The sequence below is a fragment of the Prionailurus bengalensis genome, chromosome X (genome assembly GCF_016509475.1).
Source record: "Prionailurus bengalensis isolate Pbe53 chromosome X, Fcat_Pben_1.1_paternal_pri, whole genome shotgun sequence".
Classification (NCBI taxonomy): domain Eukaryota; kingdom Metazoa; phylum Chordata; class Mammalia; order Carnivora; family Felidae; genus Prionailurus; species Prionailurus bengalensis.
In genome coordinates, this window is record NC_057361.1 from 123,790,224 (window position 1) to 123,807,580 (window position 17,357).

General features: G+C 48.6%; 1 long non-coding RNA gene across 1 annotated transcript in view; it reads left to right on the forward strand.

Annotated features, from left to right (window-relative positions):
- LOC122476926 overlaps nt 1–16,024 on the forward strand; it is a 68,098-nt gene extending 52,074 nt beyond the window's left edge. The window contains exons 3-5 of the long non-coding RNA XR_006295625.1: nt 774–844; nt 4,794–5,212; nt 15,805–16,024. This is a non-coding gene — a long non-coding RNA (uncharacterized LOC122476926). The remainder of the gene's footprint in view (nt 1–773; nt 845–4,793; nt 5,213–15,804) is intronic.
- The last annotated feature ends 1,333 nt before the right edge of the window (nt 16,025–17,357 follow it).

Consider the following 17,357-nt stretch of genomic DNA (forward strand, 5'->3'; position numbering starts at 1 on the left):
CCAGGGCCTGCTTGTTATTTTGGGTAGCACTGGCTGCTGTCTCTGCAGCTTACTAATGGGAGACAGTTTAAGGACATGTGTAGACATAACTGAGTTCTTCCTGGAGCAAGACTAGCTTGCAAGCATCTCAGAATTTAACAGGAGAAAAGCAACCCAAATCCAGCACCCCCTCCCAGGAGATCTCTTTGCCTTGCTAATGGCACCCAGCAATGTGCATTTCAATTCCTGGCAGGGCGTTTTCTGTGGAGTCTGGCAGTTCTAATGGTCTCCTTTGCCTTGCATTGTGCGTTCCGGGCCCCAGGCGTTCCGCCTGCTCGGTCTTGGCCTTCAGAGCTACTGGAGGGAAGGAAGCCGCCCCTGCCACCCCTGCCTGGGCTCCCCTGCACCTCCGCCCTGGTCCATCCAAGGGCGCCTGAGTACAGCTCAGGTTGGAGCTCAATTAACATGTCAAGCCGATAGTTTATGGCTAAATCTACATACGTCATAATCTAAAAGCAAACATTTGCCTTCGATAGCTCTAATTTACGCATAGACTCAGTTTACTGTTCGCGTCTTAATTATTTTTTTTGAATAGCTTGGTGGCAGAAAATCAAAGTCTGATGAGTTTTATATTAGACTCTGCAACTTCTTTTCTTGTGTGTTTTTTCACGTAAAACATCTCATTAATACAGGTAATCTGGAGGCTTTATATTTAAACTTTTCCTGCTCATAAAACAAACTGAATGAAAATGTAATCTGTAGAGAAACTTTCTCTCCTTTTGTTTTCTTATCAGATACATCAGCAAACACATGGGTGAGAGAGGAAGGCTGTGAAACAAGAAAATGAATAAAATTCCAATCAAAGGTATGTTAAAGGAGTTTTACAGGCCCTAGGAAAATGATGTTCCACGAAAGAAGTTCAGTTAACACAGTGCATAGGAGGGGCATGTTTCTTCTTCTTTCGGCCTTCATTTCAGAAAGCGTTCACTTGAGAGAGTCCTCTTGGGCCCCAGCACAGTTGGATGAGGGCCCAGGGGCCACAGGCCACAAGCCACAGGCACAGTAAAACCAGCGCCCGCCTGCCGTAAGCCTGCCTTTTCCCCGGTAGAGCTTTTGCTGCCTTTCTTCTTAGCGTCCGGGCCTCTGCAGACCACTAAGCCATGACAGGGCTTGTCTGCGGCCCCTCTGCTGGCCAGTCAAGAAGCCAGGAGGTCATCCGAGAGCTACCCGACTCCATATCCTTGACTTTTGGCCTCGGTGGCCAGAGGAAACTCCCGCCGGATCTCAGCCTAGAGCTTAAAACTCTTGGAGACGACTGTGAGGTTAGAGAGGGTGCTGGAGGCAGAGGAAGGCTCTGGGGTTCAGGCACATCTCTGGGCTTTGTAGAAGCGTCTCCCCTCCCTCCTGAGCCCTGGCCCTGTCAGTCCCATTGCCGGCTTTGGCTGGGGACCCAAATCTCAGGACACAAAGAGGCTATTTAGGTGCAAATATCCCTAATGAATAAAGAAAGGAGATTCACTTGCCAGATTATTTAAAGCAAGTTGTCTAAACCATTTCTCTTTAGCCAGCACGTTGGCCCCGGTGGTGGTGGGGGGGGGGAGTTGCTGTAAGACACATAGCAGCCCTCAAAAGCCTGTCTTCAGAATCCCTCCTGGAACCAATACCTGCAAGGAGGAATTGAGCAAATTACAAATTATTGCCATGAACTGAGTGCAAAGGTGCCTCTAGCGGGCCACGGGAAAAGCGCGTGTGAACCGGTTGATTTGACTAGACTCTTCCCAGCCAACAGATTCTCAACCAGCCTCGTCACCAGGTGACTGAAGGTGAGGAAGTGGCCAGATGGGACTGGAGACTCCTTGGACATTTCCTGACTGGCAGGGCTTCTCTCTGGCCCCTGCTGGCAGGGCTGCCAGTGCCACCACTGCCTGCCTGGTGAGCTGCCTTTGGCTGAGAGGGGCTGGTCGGGAGCCAGGTCGATTAGAAGCTGTGCTGGGCTTGATGGCCACGCCCTGGTACCCTTCCAGTTTGGCTTAGGAAAAGGCCATGATGGGAAGGAAGAATCACAGGGCTGGGCCTCATATCCTCATCTGCCATTCCTACCTCTACTCCAGTATTAAAACGTTTTGCAGACTTCATATAACAGCTAGCGATGCTTTATCATCCACCGATCAAGAAACACAAAAAGACAAATAGCCACATAAATATGCAAGGCAAATCTGTCTATAGACAGACAATGCTTGGTATACACATGGGTCCATGAACTCCTGCCAATAATGCCCCCATTCATTCACTCAGCCAACATTTACTGAAGACCCACTACGTGCCAGCCCTGTGTTCGATGCTGGGTCCAAAACAATGAGAAAGACACAGCCCCTGCCTTCTGTGTGTGTACACTCTACTAGCGGAGGCAGACAGGAACCACGTACACATGGTCTTTGAGAAAGTCAGTATCACTGGGCTGAAGTCCAGGAGTCGGCAGGTTTGTGATCCCTCTGAAGGCTCTGAGAGGGTCCTTCTGCACTTGCTCCAGCTTCTGGGGGCACCTTGGCTCATGGCCATATCCCTAGGTTCTGTATTGCTCCTCATCTTAGCACACTTATTGTTGGATTTAAAGCCCACCCAGATAATCTAAGATGAGCTCATCTCGATTAACTTGATTACCTCTGCAAAGATCCTTTTCCCAGATAAGGTCACATTCATAGATTCCCGGTGGACATATCTTTCAGAGGCCACCATTCAACCCACAACAGTATGAACATAGGGGTCTTGGGAAGCACACACCCCAATGTTGGGGGTCATTTCCGGTGCTCCCCACAGCTTGCTGCTACTGCTGTCTGTGGTGTTTGATCAGACCTTCCTGCTACATGAGTCACCTGACTTCTTCTAGTGTGTTACATACTGGAATCTGCATTTCCTCTGAGTTGGTTATGTCTGTCTCCCAACCACTATCTATCTATCTATCTATCTCTGTCTCTATCTCTATCTCTATCTCTATCTCTATCTCTATCTCTATCTCTATCTCTATCTGTTTATCCATTCAGCCACCAGAAGTGTTTTTCTAAAGGCTGGCTTGGCTCCTGCCCTTACAAGCCTTTGATGCCTCCCCAGTGCCTGTGGGATGCTCTCTGAGCTGCTCAGATGTTGAGTCTGGCCCTCAACATCGGGTGGACACAGCCTACTAGCCACCCTCTCCCCACTCCCCCACCCACCCTCATGAACATCCATGTCCCATACCTGTCCCGTTTCTTCTCCCCAGGATATCCTGGGCTCCTCTGTCCCCAGGCCTCTGCTCACGCCTTCCTTGCCTAGGATATTTTCCACACCTGCTCACCTTCTTTCTACCTTTCCAAGTTCAGCTCAAACCCCACCACTTCCTAGAAGCCTTCTCAGTCCTGCAGAACTGAGAATAACTCTCTCTAGTCCCTTCCTGAGGGTCCAAGGGTCCATATCAGGGTGGCCAATTCTCCTAACTAGGAGTCTCTTTCTCCCCCAGTGGGATAGAGTTGAACTTGCCTTCCAGTCCCCGACACCTGGTACATGGTAAGAAACGTAGTGGGTTTTTGCAGAAAGAATTTGAGGGGGATGTGTGCATCTTATTGCTTCTTCCATTGCTTGGTTGGCAAGGAAGCTAACCAATTCCCAGAGGGGTGGGAAGCTAGGAAAACCAGCTGAGATGGAAGGGGTGCCCTGGCCTCTCTTGCTGCCCCTTTTCTGCCGGATGCCCCCGGTCCACCATCTCCCAGGCATACCCGCCCTTGTCTTGGCACAGTTGTCTTGGCACAGGGATTTGACATTCATTCTGTTGACACCTGAGTGCAGATGTCCCCTGAGCCCCCTTTCCTGGTTCCTCCTTCTTTCAACCAAAGCCAGACCTCTCAGCTCCTCTGGCTGCTGAAATGTAAGGCCCCCCAAGGCCATGGCTAAACATCATACCCAAACCCCAACTCAGCCGCACCCCTGGAGTCTGTGCCCAGAACCTTTTTGACTTGGCCCTTCTCAGGATACACAGCCCCTGGTAGCCATCCTCAGCCGCCCCCTTGTGTCCTACCCACTCAGGGACTTGCTGGTTTTGTCCCCAGCTTCTTCTTGGCCCTCAGCCTCCTCACACCTGCTTTCATGGGAGCATCAGCCTAAGAACTCCATTCTGCCATCACTATGGTGCAGGGAGGGGACAGAGCATGAACCCTGACATCAGCCCTGGGGTCACATCCCAGCTCTGCCTTGTACTTGCTTGTGACCTGCTTGGAGCCTCAGTTCCCAATGAGCTGTTCATTCACTTAGAAAATTTTTATGGGTGCCAGACATACTAAGTGCTAGTGATTGAGGTTGCAGCACTGAAAAGGACAGAAACTATGCCCTCAAGGAGTTCAGGGCTTGGGCTTGTGAGGCGCTAGCCATGCAAATGATAATGATGGAAGGAGATCAAGGCTACAATGTTGGGGCCCCATGTTGTGCTCTGATGTGCCTGCAGAGCTCTAAACAATCTCCCACTCTCAAGCATTATATTATAAAAACACAGCGAAGAGCTAAGGGCTAGAGAATTCTGCAGTTGCAATAAAAAGTCACTTTTCTTGCAAGGATTTCAATAAGACAGACTTTTTTAAAAAATAGCTGTGGGTGTATTTGGCTATTGCCAGCTAAGATAATCAGCTGTTCCAAATGGACAGAACAGACATGAACACCACCAAGCCCATGCAGAACAGCACGCAAAACCAAAGTCAAGTTTCTGAACCACCAAAATACTGTGTGTCCTCAATTTTAAGATGGTGTCATTGAAAAGATGCAAATAATTTGATGTGTTTTTTTTTTTTCAGGAAGAAATAAGGCAGCAAAACCACGTCGAAGTTATCCCTGTATAGTGCCTAGTGTGACAGCATTAACGAGTGAGAAAGCACGGGCTCTGAAAATTCCCTCTGCAGCCCACCTCCCACCTGCCAGAGGCCTCAGGCGCACCAGCCACTCTGCACAGATGACACTTCCACCCCCTCCCATGTCTGTGGCCCTACGTCCCAGCTCCTTTCATAGCCAAGAGCAAGCCACGTAGTGCTACTCTGGCTGCCTAGCGATGTTTTTCTGTCCCATGGGACTCACAACAGGAGAAATGGTTGTGTGCGAAGGAGTGACAGGGGAAAGGAGCAGCCGCATCCCTCCCTGGGAGGGGTCCAAGACCTGGACCGCAGTAGCAGCTGACACATGGCAGGGAAGCCAGCAGAGGAAGAGAAATACTTAGCAAGTGAGTCAACGAGATTGCTTGTTGAGTGGCTGTGGAGAGAAGGGATCTGGGGGAGCCCAGGTTTCTGGGCAGTTACTGAGACATGCACCCCAGGAGAGAGAAAAAAATGGTGCCAGGTAGGATAACCACAGGGCTGGATGTACCAGGGCGCTGAGTGTGCCGAGGCTCCTGCTTTCCTGTGGGAGCAGCTCTGTGGTGTTGGGGAAGGAACTGGGGAGGCTCAGAGGTGGTGGGTGAGGCTGGCCATGCAGCCTCCCTGAAGGGCCATCTCCGGGGCCATCGCCTCCAGCTCAGAAACTAGTCTTCTCTCTCCTGAACTCATGGGCGGTCCAGCAAGTGACCCCCACCTGTGCTGCTCCGCCAAGTAAGGCCGGCCGGCCGGCAGAGCCACTGCCTGGGCTCCCAGCCAGTCTCCCCACAACCCTCCCCCCACCCCCTCAGCCATCCCTGCGCACCAGGGCCAAGGGAAGGGCCTGCTCTGTCCTGGACAGATGCTTGGAAGTGTTAGCTTCGGGGCTGGTGGTAGTTTCCTCTCAGTTCTTCTGTCTCCCTCCTCCTCCTTCCTCCTGCCTCTCTGTGGTACTGTTGCTAGAGTGTGTGTGCTGGCTTCCTATGGCTGCCATTACAAATGGCCACCAAGTGAGTGACTTAAGAGGATAGAAATGTATTTATTCATGCAGAAATGTATGTATGGTTGCATGTATTCTCTTCCAATTCTGGAGGTCAGAGGAGAAATCGAGATGTCCACAGTGCTCTGCTTTGTGTGAAGGCTCCAAGGGAGAATCTTCTGTCACCTCTTCATTTCTGGTGGCCCCTGACATTCCTTGGCTTGGGGCTGCACCACTCCAATCTCTGCCTCCAGCTTTACCATCACCTCCTTCCCTGTGTGGTTCAAATCTCCTTCCCTCTCTTATAAGCCCTGTCGTCATTAGATTTAGGATCCACCTGGATAATCCAGAATATCTCATCTGGAGATCCTTAATTTCATTATATCTACAAAGACACTTTTTCAAATAAGGTCACATTCACAGGTTCCAGGTAGACATATCTTTTGGGGGCACCATTCAACACACTATAGTATGAATATTAGGATTCTCCATCAACCCCAAGATCGCAGGCCGTGCCTCCCACAGGACACTCAGAGCGAAGTGCCCACAGCCACGACAGGAGGGAAGACCACAGCTCATATCAACTCTCCAGAACTCGTGGGGAAGGCAGCCCTGGAGGTCAGGTGACCCGACCCCATCGCTAGCCTGGCAGGGGAAAGGGAGGCTCTTCCTTGAGGTCTTCCTCCTGCTTTTTTTCTGCAGGTGTTGAGGGAGGGGACATCTCCCCTGCACCAGGGCTGCCCAGACTCCTCTTAGAGAGTCTCCCATTGCCCTGTGGGCCGGGCCAGAGTCACACACTGGCAGGAGGCAGCAGGCTCTGAAGCAGGGAAGGTCCCCACCCTGGTCCTGGGGCTAAAGACCCTGACATCCACGACTGTCACTTCAGGCCACTTTGAGGGCAAGTGGCAGCGGTGCGGCCAATCCGGTTGTGCAGCGCACACGGAGAGGTAAGTGGAGGCGTTTTGCAACCCGCAAAGGGCCATGCAAGAGGCATTCTTAGAGATGCGGAGCCATTCCTCCCACCGGTGTGGCCTTGGGGCCGGACTGGTCTGTCTCCTGCATCCGACATCAGACTGGACAAACTGACGCCCCTCCTGCTGAGAGAAGCCTGGACTGGGGAGAAAGGGAGGGCTGGGGGTGGAGGGCTCTAAGAGGGGGAGCCCGTGTGAAGCTCACCCCCCCTCACACATTTCTGAGAACGTAGTGATGGAACAGAACAAGAGAAAGACCATGTCTTTCACCAGAGGGGGGAGGGGACAACCCAGTGACCAATTTCGGTGATTAGCTGCAAGAAGAGGGTCCTTTATTCCAGGCGTGTGTATGCCTTTTAATTTCCTCTTGTGGGCTCCTGAGGGGGCCCAGTAACCACGCAATTGGTATTCTTCGCAAGCCTTGGAGGATGCGGGCACTCTCTAGGAGCCAGCTCCAGGTGGTAAGGACTGCCACCTGCACTCCCTGCCTCCAGATTAAGTGTTCCGCACAAACCTGCCCTGGGCAGGGGAGGGGAGGTGGCGGGCTGGGACCGGGTCTGCCACAGGGGTGCAAGTGGCACCCCGTCTAGAGGAGGCAGCAGTGAGGTCCAAGTTGAAGTTGGCACCTTCCTAGCTTTGTGCGAAACAAAACAGAAATGTCCTATTGGTGATAAAGGGACTTGGTCCCCTTAAGCAATTGAAGGCACAGGAGTTACAAAGCAGTCCAATTAGGGGGTGGTGATTTGCATGACAAGAAGACCCTTTGCTTCATAAAAGAAGTTCTCCGGAGGCTGCATTAGATGGGGGGGGGGGGTAGGGGGTGGGGGGTGGGGGGGGGTTTGAAGATTCCATTTGCTAAACAGTGTTTCACCCACAGCGCTGCCACAGAAAGCTCCGGTGTGAAACCAGTGCATCTGTACTGACTTCCGGGCAGCCTCCCAGCCCTGAGATGGGCCGGTCGGCAAAAGCACACGGTCCTTATACTAGCTCACGCGCACACACCCCTTCTTCTGCTGTGCTCTGGCAGTTTCTCAAAAACAGATGCAGCTTCTCCCCAGGCTGGGACCTGGCTTTGGAGGCAAACGTAGTGGCCTAGTGCCTGGGCCCAGGAGGGGGGCGGGGGCGGGGGAGGGAGGAGTAGGGCAGGCAAGACGGAATTTCTGTCCTGCTGGGCCGCCTGCAAGTTTCAGGGCCCCTTTCCTCTTTGGAGCCTTAGTGTCCACATTTATACAACAAGGGCATTTGCAGCTTCACCATTTCAGAGACTCCATTCCTGAGCTAGCTGGGTGGCCCTGGGGATGCCCTTGACCTATGAAATGGGATATGCCCAGAATAATGGCGAGGGAGGAAAAAAAAAAGGTATACATTTCTGAAAGTACTTTAGAAACTGTAATATTTGGGGCACTTGGGTGGCTCAGTTGGTTGAGTGTCAGACTCTTGATTTCAGCTCAGGTCATGATCCCAGGGTTGTGGCATCGAGCCCTGTGTCAGGCTCCATACTGAGTGTGGAGCCTGCTTAGGATTCTTTCCCTCCCTCTGCCCCTCTCCCCCCAACCCCGCTCGCGTGCTCTCTCTCTCTGTCTCTCTGTCTCTCTCTCAACAAAACAAAAGAAAGAAAAAAGAAAGAAATTGTAATGTTTACGGATGCTGGAGACATGAAGGGAGGATGGAACCCATGTCCCCATAAAAAAAGTGTCTTAAAAGTCACTCATGCACCATCAAAACACTCAGGTGGTCGGAAACCTGCTCAGTAGGTGTCTGTGTGCTAAGTGCTAAGGTGTTTCAGGGATCACCTTCAGGGCATTTCCATTCCAATCACTGCTCATTGGAAGAAAGCCCTTCCCCCTGCGTGGTAAAATGTAGAGTAGATCCCCAACATGCAAATCTTGAAATTGACAGAAATTAACTGGACTGAAGTTGGATATATAGTAGGAGCTTAAGAAAATGACTTGGAAGTGCTCACTAGAAATAGAGTTTTGGAAGAAAAATTAATTTCTCAAGCTTGTCTGGGACTCACAAAGTAGAGATGCTGGGGCTACTGTAGTGTGATGGATAGCAGTCTCTTCTTTGTCCCACCCCCACCCCCGACCACTGCTCAAAGTGAGCAGTTTGCACACACCTTAAAGATTCAAAGTCGTTTTTAAAAGCTCTGAAATCCAGGTGTCAACCAGAGAGTTGGAGGAATTTGAGGGCTATACAGTGAACCAGGAAAAAAGACAACAGAGGAAGAAGAATAGAGAGAGAAACTCAGGGGAGGGGAGTTGGAGTGGGGAGAGAAGAGAAGGAATGCCCACGTTTCCTGGTTATTTTAATTTTCACATCACAAAGTGCCACCCACCTGTCAACCATGACACTTCCCTGTGCCACCTACTGTGACCACTGGGAGGGAAGAATGTGGAACTCAATCCTTCCCACCCAGCCTGATCTGCCTACTGCTGTTAGACCACAAAGGAAGGAAGAGCCTCCAAAAGTTGCCAAGGTTCTCTCTCTCTGAGGTAAATGGCCAATTTCCACAGCCACTGGAGTGAGAACGCTGACCCCAACTCCCCTACTGGACTTACACCTCAATGCCACAGGAGCCTGGAGTCAGACTGTAGCTGCCTTGGGTTGGCAGGGACACCCAGGGTTCAGTGAAGGAGGCAGTACCAGAATCCAGAAGTCACCAGTCCAGTCTCAGTCAGCGATGAACTGATTCTCCGAACCCTTTGGGCCAAGGACAGGCCACGGCCTCCATGCTTCTAGTCCCTTCCTTGAAGCGATCGGGTAAATCACATGATGAGCCTCAAGCAAGGGACTTTAAGCTGGTGGCTTCCAGCAGCTTCCTGCTCCTGAACCACCACTGTCTCTCTCTGAAGTCCTTCCATCGTCCTGCCCCAACCTGTGCAGGCCCTAGGGAGGCTCTTACTCTGTTTGCATGGTGAGCACCGGCCTCTGTGCCAGCTTCGTCACTAGCCAACTGTTTTGGTTTCCTGTGGCTGCCGTAACGAACTACCACCAACTCAGTGGCTTCCAACAACAGAAATTTACTCTCATATAGTTCTGAAGGGTGGAACCCCACACTTGGTCAGCTGGGCTGGCTGCTCCTGTAGTCTGTGAGGAGAGAATCCGTTTCCTTGCCCTTTCCAGCTTCTGCTGGCTACTTGCACTCCTTGGCTCATGGCCCTTCCTCCAACTTCAAGGTGTGTCCCTCTGGTCTCTGCTTCCAGCATCATGTGGTCTTTCCCTCTTCTGTCATGTCAAACCTCCTCTGCCTTCCTCTGATCAGGGATGCTTGTGATGGCACTTAGGACCCATGCAGATAGTCTGGGATGACCTCTCCTTCTCGAGATCCTTAATCACATCTGCAGTGTCCCTTTCGCTGTGTCATATTTATAGGTTCCAGAGATTAGGACACAGACATTTTGAGAGGCCAGAATTCTGCCTACCACACCAGGTAGAGGTCTCTGGGCAACTGAGTCACCTCACCTCTCTGAACCTTGCTTGTTTGCTGACCTATTGCTTCCAGGAAGACGGTGGATGTCACGACACATTACACACTGTGAAGTGAGGACCAACACAAGTGCTGAGGCTGGTTCTTGTCCCTTCCGATGAAGCTGAGGGCCCCTTAGTTCAGTCACGTGTGGACTTCCCCAGGTGTGTCTTCATTAATGCTCTCCAAGTTGAAATTGTCCCTAAGCCAACTGGCTCCTCCCTCTCTGTCCCAACAAGTGACAGTGGACAGTAGAAGATCTTTGGGTGGGTGGCAGCCATTCTGGCTTTGATCCTAGGCAACCATTGTTCTGTGTGGTGGTTCCACGGAGATCCACGTATATATAAATAGGATCGTGAGGGTAAAGTTCTCTTTGTTCTCTGAGTAGCAGTTAAAGCAGTCTGTGCTTGTCACCCCTCTGCTGCCTCTGGAACCAGCCACAGTGCCATCCCGGCCCTCTGCCAGCTGCTGTCCACAGTCGCTTTGGTGGATCAGGCCCTACTGTCAACCTCAGCTGGCCAGCCTGCCTGAGGGCAGGTCACAGTTTGTCCAGTAGCTGATAGGAGGTACGCAAAAGACAGCAAGAGCTCCAAATGGAAAGATTGGTAAAAACCCCTGGGTGTATGACCACAGCTGCCACCCAGAGCTTAGCAGAGAATGTGGAAATTACCAGCAAGCTTTTAAAGGGAAACCATTATCTCTCAACCCAAACCCAGGGAAGTCACATCTGCTACCACCAGCAGATGGGGGCGGGGTGGTGGTGCTTTAGCTAAGCCTGTGAGAAACTGAGAACAGAAAGACACTTTCTGAACTTGGCCTTCCCACCCTTTCATTGTGCCAGCATGGAGACGGGATCCTTGGAGAGTGGGCAGGGAGGATGACTGGTGGGTAGAATTTGGACATTACTCCCCAAGAAAGCCGGGCTGGGGGCTTCCACAACGGGTGCTGCCCTGCCCAGTTCTGGTCTGTGGCCTCTTTCTGAGGGGCTCTGACATCTTCAGAGCACGCCGCAATCTCCCAGGGCCTTCTTCAGCCATCTTGGTGGCTGGGGTGCCCTAAAGCCCTGAGAAAGGACAGGGTGGTAACACTGTCCATTTTACAGATAGGGGGTGGAGCCAGGGGGAGCTCACTCGCCCAGATCACACAGACATGGAACTGGCAACAGAATTCCCCCTGCCCAAACCTGAGTCTTTGGATTGCAGTCCAGTACTTGAAGTACTCCACCGTCCCTCTGAATGCAGGAGACCGCATTGCGGTGTTGGCTGCATTAGCGGCCTGTTGTCCTTGTGTCCTTCTGAGCACAATTCCACAGCATACTGCTTTCCACTAAACAGCAGCCCCGCTGTTTAGAAAGCCCACTCCACGTGCCGTACCAAATGATCTTGATGTATGAATTAGTCATTCCATTTCTCTAACAGGAAACTAAACATACCTTTTGCATACTTGTTTGCTAGTTTCTATTGGTTTTTATTTTGTTTTTCTTTCCTCTGTATAGCCTAAGGCAATTTGGTGCCGGTTACAGACCCTGAGTTGGTAGGTAGACACAGTCATGTCTGTGGCCTGACCCCAGTGCAGGTAATGATTCTGAAAATAAAATGACTCACTTCTCTCAGGATTTGGGGGTGAGAAAGTGGCCCCTTCCCAAAGCAAGCTTAAAGATCAATGTGTAGACACCCTGTTGGGGGGCCAGGACACCTGGTCCAGGACCTGATCTGGAATGGAGGGATATGTATGGTCTTCAGTGGTGCAAACACGGAACATAGTTCTGGCGATTTCAGAGTGGCACGTCACACAATGTGGGTAGGGATCCCCGAAAGCCCACAGGATCAAAACTCTTTTCACGGTAAAACCAAGATGCATTTGCCTTTTCAACTTGCCTTCTCTCACAACCACACAGTGAATTTTTCTAGAGACGACAGCTGTGATATCACAGCAGGCTGGATGCAGAAGCAGATACAAGAATGTGGCTATCTTCTATTACGCCTGACTTTAAAGAGATTTGTAAAAATGTGCAAAAATGCCATTCTTCTCTTTGGTCATTTTTGTGTTGGAAAGTATAGTGATTTACATTAATATGTAGTGGTTATATTATCATTATTTTAAAATGAATTAATAAATACTTTAAAGTTTTCTCAATCTAAATTCCTAAAGCTAAAAATATCAATAGATAGAGCCTTCATAACCAAAAGTTCTGTGAAGTCCTCAATAATTGTTGGAGCATAAAGGCACCCTGAGACCAAAAGGCTTGAGAACTGCTGTCCTCAAAATTGGGGGACACTCCCATGGGACATTTGGGGACACTGTGTGGAGCAGGAAATTGCCCAAGGTCACCCAGTGATTTACTGGCAGAAATAGGACTTCAATCTGGCTTTGATTTCCAGGGCATTTTTTTTGTCAAAAGCTTCAGTGACTTGGCTCTAGGGCAAAGGCCTAAAGGAACCACAGTGGCCTGCCCACCCCACCTACCAAATACTTGCACTTCCAGTGAGTCTCAGCTCTCTAGCCACAAGGTAAAGGATTTTACCTGGCCACCACCTTGAAGAATTAAGGTAAAGCAGAGAAACTCACCTAGACCACATGATGAGCCAGTGGCCTCTCAGAACCAGGATCTAGGCTTCCAAACCCCCTGTCAATTACTCTTGTACTGGGGACTCTGGCCAGCAGAAAAGACCCTCCCTGGGCCAGTGAAAAGTATTACAATTGGCCAGAGCTCATCATTAAATTCTGCACAGCCTTGAAGAGGCTGATTGCCCATACATCAGCCCTCTCCCCAGCTCTGTCCACAAGAGATTTCTGCTCCAGCTTCCTTCCCTGCTTTGAGTTGCTCCTGCACCTACACAGAGTACCTCACAGTGCTCAGTGTGTCCAAAACCCAGGGAGTTTCCACAACTGCCACTGTTCTTGCATCAATTCCCAGGTCCCCACCATGCAACCTGTGTGCACAGATTGTTAAAAAGTGTTGTCTCCGTGCTCCATGGGCCTTTTAGTCAAACCCCATTTGATCTTAATAGCACTGGTGCCCTTGTATTATTCCATACATTAAACTGAGCTGTGGAATTGACATGCATTCTCCACGAATTGCTACTGGAAGGTGAGAGGGGAGGGACTGTGACTTGGGTGCTGCTGCTGATCTGTGTTAGTTAATGAAACCCCAGCCCCGCACTCATTTGTTAAAACCTTGGCTTTTAAACAAGCTTGACATTTGAGCATTCTTACTGGTGCTCTTCCAGCCCATCTGCAAACTGAGAAGGGAGCTGTTGAATCTTGCCTTGCGATAGACTTCCGTGGCATCCTGGCCTGGAGTCTTCAATTTCTCAGTCCTGGCAGTGGGTCAGGTAGAGCTCAGCACTGCAGGGAGGACTGGCTGAGGGAGGAAGGAGAACACACTCCAGAGAGGACAGTGCCCTAGCCCTACTCCTCCTGATATGTAGCATTAACTATTAACCAAGAATCATTATTTTTGTAGATTTGTCACAATTGCCTTCTACAACCAGCTTCCTCAGTGCTGTGCTAATTATCTGTATGTGCTCCTGTGAATGCCAATCATTTATTTCCAATTTACATAATCACAGAGGGCTGTTGATAACATGGAAATGCTTCAGAGTCAATGCATTAGCATTTGCCTCCAGATCATTTTATGCTCTGACTCGACAAGTTCATTCCTATCATATATGAATTTAACCTTTTACATCCCCGAAGCAGCCAGGGAAACTGCCTGCATCTCTGCAAGGGTCATTTACTTCACATGATGTCTCAAGTTAGGTGCTCTCTTGTGCTTAGAGGTTTAAAAAAAAATGATACAACTTCCAAAGCTGACAGAAGAAGAAACAGAAAATTTGAGTAGTCCAATATCTATTATTGATGTTGAAAATTAGTTAAAAACCATCCTGTAAAGAAACCCCTGGCCCAGATGGATGTGAATCCTTCTAAACATTTAAGAAATAACACTAACCTGGAGTGCTGGGTGGCTCAGTCGGTTGAGCATGGGTACTCAACTTCAGCTCAGGTCATGATCTCATGATTCATGGTTTCAAGCCCTACATTGGGCTGTACTGTCAGCATGAAGCCTACTCTGGATCCTCTGTCTTCCCCCCTGTCTCTCTGCCCCTCCTCTCTCTCTCTCTTAAATAAATAAACATTAAAAAATAGGGGCGCCTGGGTGGTGCAGTCGGTTAAGCGTCCGACTTCAGCCAGGTCACGATCTCGCGGTCCGTGAGTTCGAGCCCCGCGTCAGACTCTGGGCTGATGGCTCGGAGCCTGGAGCCTGTTTCCGATTCTGTGTCTCCCTCTCTCTCTGCCCCTCCCCCATTCATGCTCTGTCTCTCTCTGTCCCAAAAATAAACGTTGAAAAAAAAATTAAAAAAAACCAAACACTAACCTTACATTAAAAAAAACAACACTAACCTTACAAAAGCTATTGCAGAGAACAGAAAAGGTGGGAGCACTTCCTTTTTTTTTAATATATGAAATTTATTGTCAAATTGGTTTCCATACAACACCCAGTGCTCATCCCAAAAGATGCCCTCCTCAATACCCATCACCCACCCTCCCCGCCCTCCCACCCCCCATCAACCCTCAGTTTGTTCTCAGTTTTTAACAGTCTCTTATGCTTTGGCTCTCTCCCACTCTAACCTCTTTTTTTTTTTTTCCTTCCCCTCCCCCATGGGTTTCTGTTAAGTTTCTCAGGATCCACATAAGAGTGAAACCATATGGTATCTGTCTTTCTATGTATGGCTTATTTCACTTAGCATCACACTCTCCAGTTCCATCCACGTTGCTACAAAAGGCCATATTTCATTTTTTCTCATTGCCACATAGTATTCCATTGTGTATAGAAACCACAATTTCTTTATCCATTCATCAGTTGATGGACATTTAGGCTCTTTCCATAATTGGGCTATTGTTGAGAGTGCTGCTATAAACATTGGGGTACAAGTGGCCCTATGCATCAGTGCTCCTGTGTCCCTTGGATAAATTCCTAGCAGGAGCACTTCCTTTTTTGATGAGATCACTATAACCTTGACTCCAAAACCTGACAAGGATATTACAAGAAAGAAACATTATAGACCAATTTCTCTCATGAACATAGTCTCACAAGTCCTTAATGAAATACTAGCCAATCAGGGGTGCCCAGGTGGCTCAGTCTCTAGGGCATACAACTCTTAATCACAAGGTCATGAATTCAAGCCCCATGTTGGGCATGGAACCTACTTTAAAAAAAAAAGAAAAGAAAAGGGACGCCTGGGTGGCTCAGTCAGTTAAGCATCTGACTTCAGCTCAGGTCATGATCTCACAGCTTGTGAGTTCAAGTCCTGTATCGGGCTGTGTGCTGACAGATCGGAGCCTGGAGCCTGCTTCAGATTCTGTGTCTCATTCTCTCTCTCTGCCCCTCCCCCGCTCACACACACTCTCTCTCTCTCTCTCTCAAAAAATAAACATTAAAAAAATTTAAAAAACAAGAAAAGAGAAAATAAGAAATATTAGCCAATCAAATCCAATACATATACACCTATAATATATATTAATATGCTTTATATATGTTAGGATGTCCTTGGAACCACAGTAGAGGGGACGGCCATCTTGCCAGCGCAACCCAAGGAAAAGCCCCGAGTCGCGTGCTGGAATTGGAGGTCAACCAATCACCGAGTGACAGCACAACCTGACGCGAAAAAGGCCCATGGGACCTAAACCCTGAACCGCTGCAGCTTAAAAACCCCAACCCACCACACCCCTCTCTCTCCCTGAGTCATGGAACCTCGCCCGAGACCCTTGTTCCCAATAAAGCCTTTGACTGCTAAAATTTTTAGTTCTTGACTCTTACCTTTACCCTAGCCTACGCCTGACCCTAACAATATACACATATAAATATACACATGTATCTATCCCCAAATTACATTCATTATACATCCATGCATATATATTCATATATGTTTATTGCCCCATTCACGTGTGTGTGTGTGTGTGTGTGTGTGTGTGTGTTTGCAGAGAAACAGAGGGAAAAAGAAAAAGAGGGAGCACTTCTGGTGTTTTCAGGAATCACCTCCTTGTATTCCTGTACTTGACTCAGTGTCTGCTTGTAGGGAAACATAATTTAATTCAACAACCAATTGAGTTTAATTCCAGCTATGCAAAGGTGGTTTAATATTAGAAAATCAATCAATCTGATTAACCATATTAACAAAAAAGGGGAAAAGCATACAATTATTTAAATAGATGCAGAAAAGGGCCACCTGGGTGGCTCAGTCAGTTAAGCATCCAGCTTCGGCTCAGGTCATGATCTCACGGTTCAGTTCGTGAATTTGAGCCCTGCATCGGGCTCTGTGCTGACAGCTCAGAGTCTGGAGCCTTTCAGATTCTGTGTCTCCCTCTCTCTCTGTCCCTCCCCTGCTCGTGCTCTGTCTCTCTCTATCTCTCAAAAATATAACATTAATTTTTTTTAAATAAATAGATGCAGAAAAGCATTTGACAACATTCATAGGCACCCATAATCAAGCAAATGAACAAAAATCTCTTAGCAAATTAGGAGTAGAAGGGAACTTTCTAATCAGATAAAAAGAAGCTATAAAAACCATGGCAACCATCCATAATCAGCAGTGAAATATTAAAATCTTTACCCATATCCTGGGAATGAGGAAAAGTTGTCCACTATCCCCACTTCCATTCCACATTGTACCAAGTGTCCAATGTAGTTAAACAGAAAATAAATAAATCTATTATTCACAAGCTACATGATTGCATACATAATAAATCCAATGGGATCTATAAACTATTAGAATTCATAAAGTAGCAGGATACAAAGTTAATATGTAGAAATCAGTTACATTTTTAAAAATAAACCCACGAAATAAATGAAAGATGTGCAAAACTTCTACACAGAAAATAAGAAAACATTATCGAGAGAAATTAAGAAAATCAAAACGAAAGGAGAGATATGCCATTAGTAAGGGGCCAGAAGACCAAATACCGTATATAACATAAACTTTCCTCACATTAACCCAGAGATTTGACTCAATTCGAGCAAAAATCCAAGCCGGCTTAACAACTCTTTTTTATATAGCTAGATATCAAAAATGTTATAATAAATATGACAATGTGAC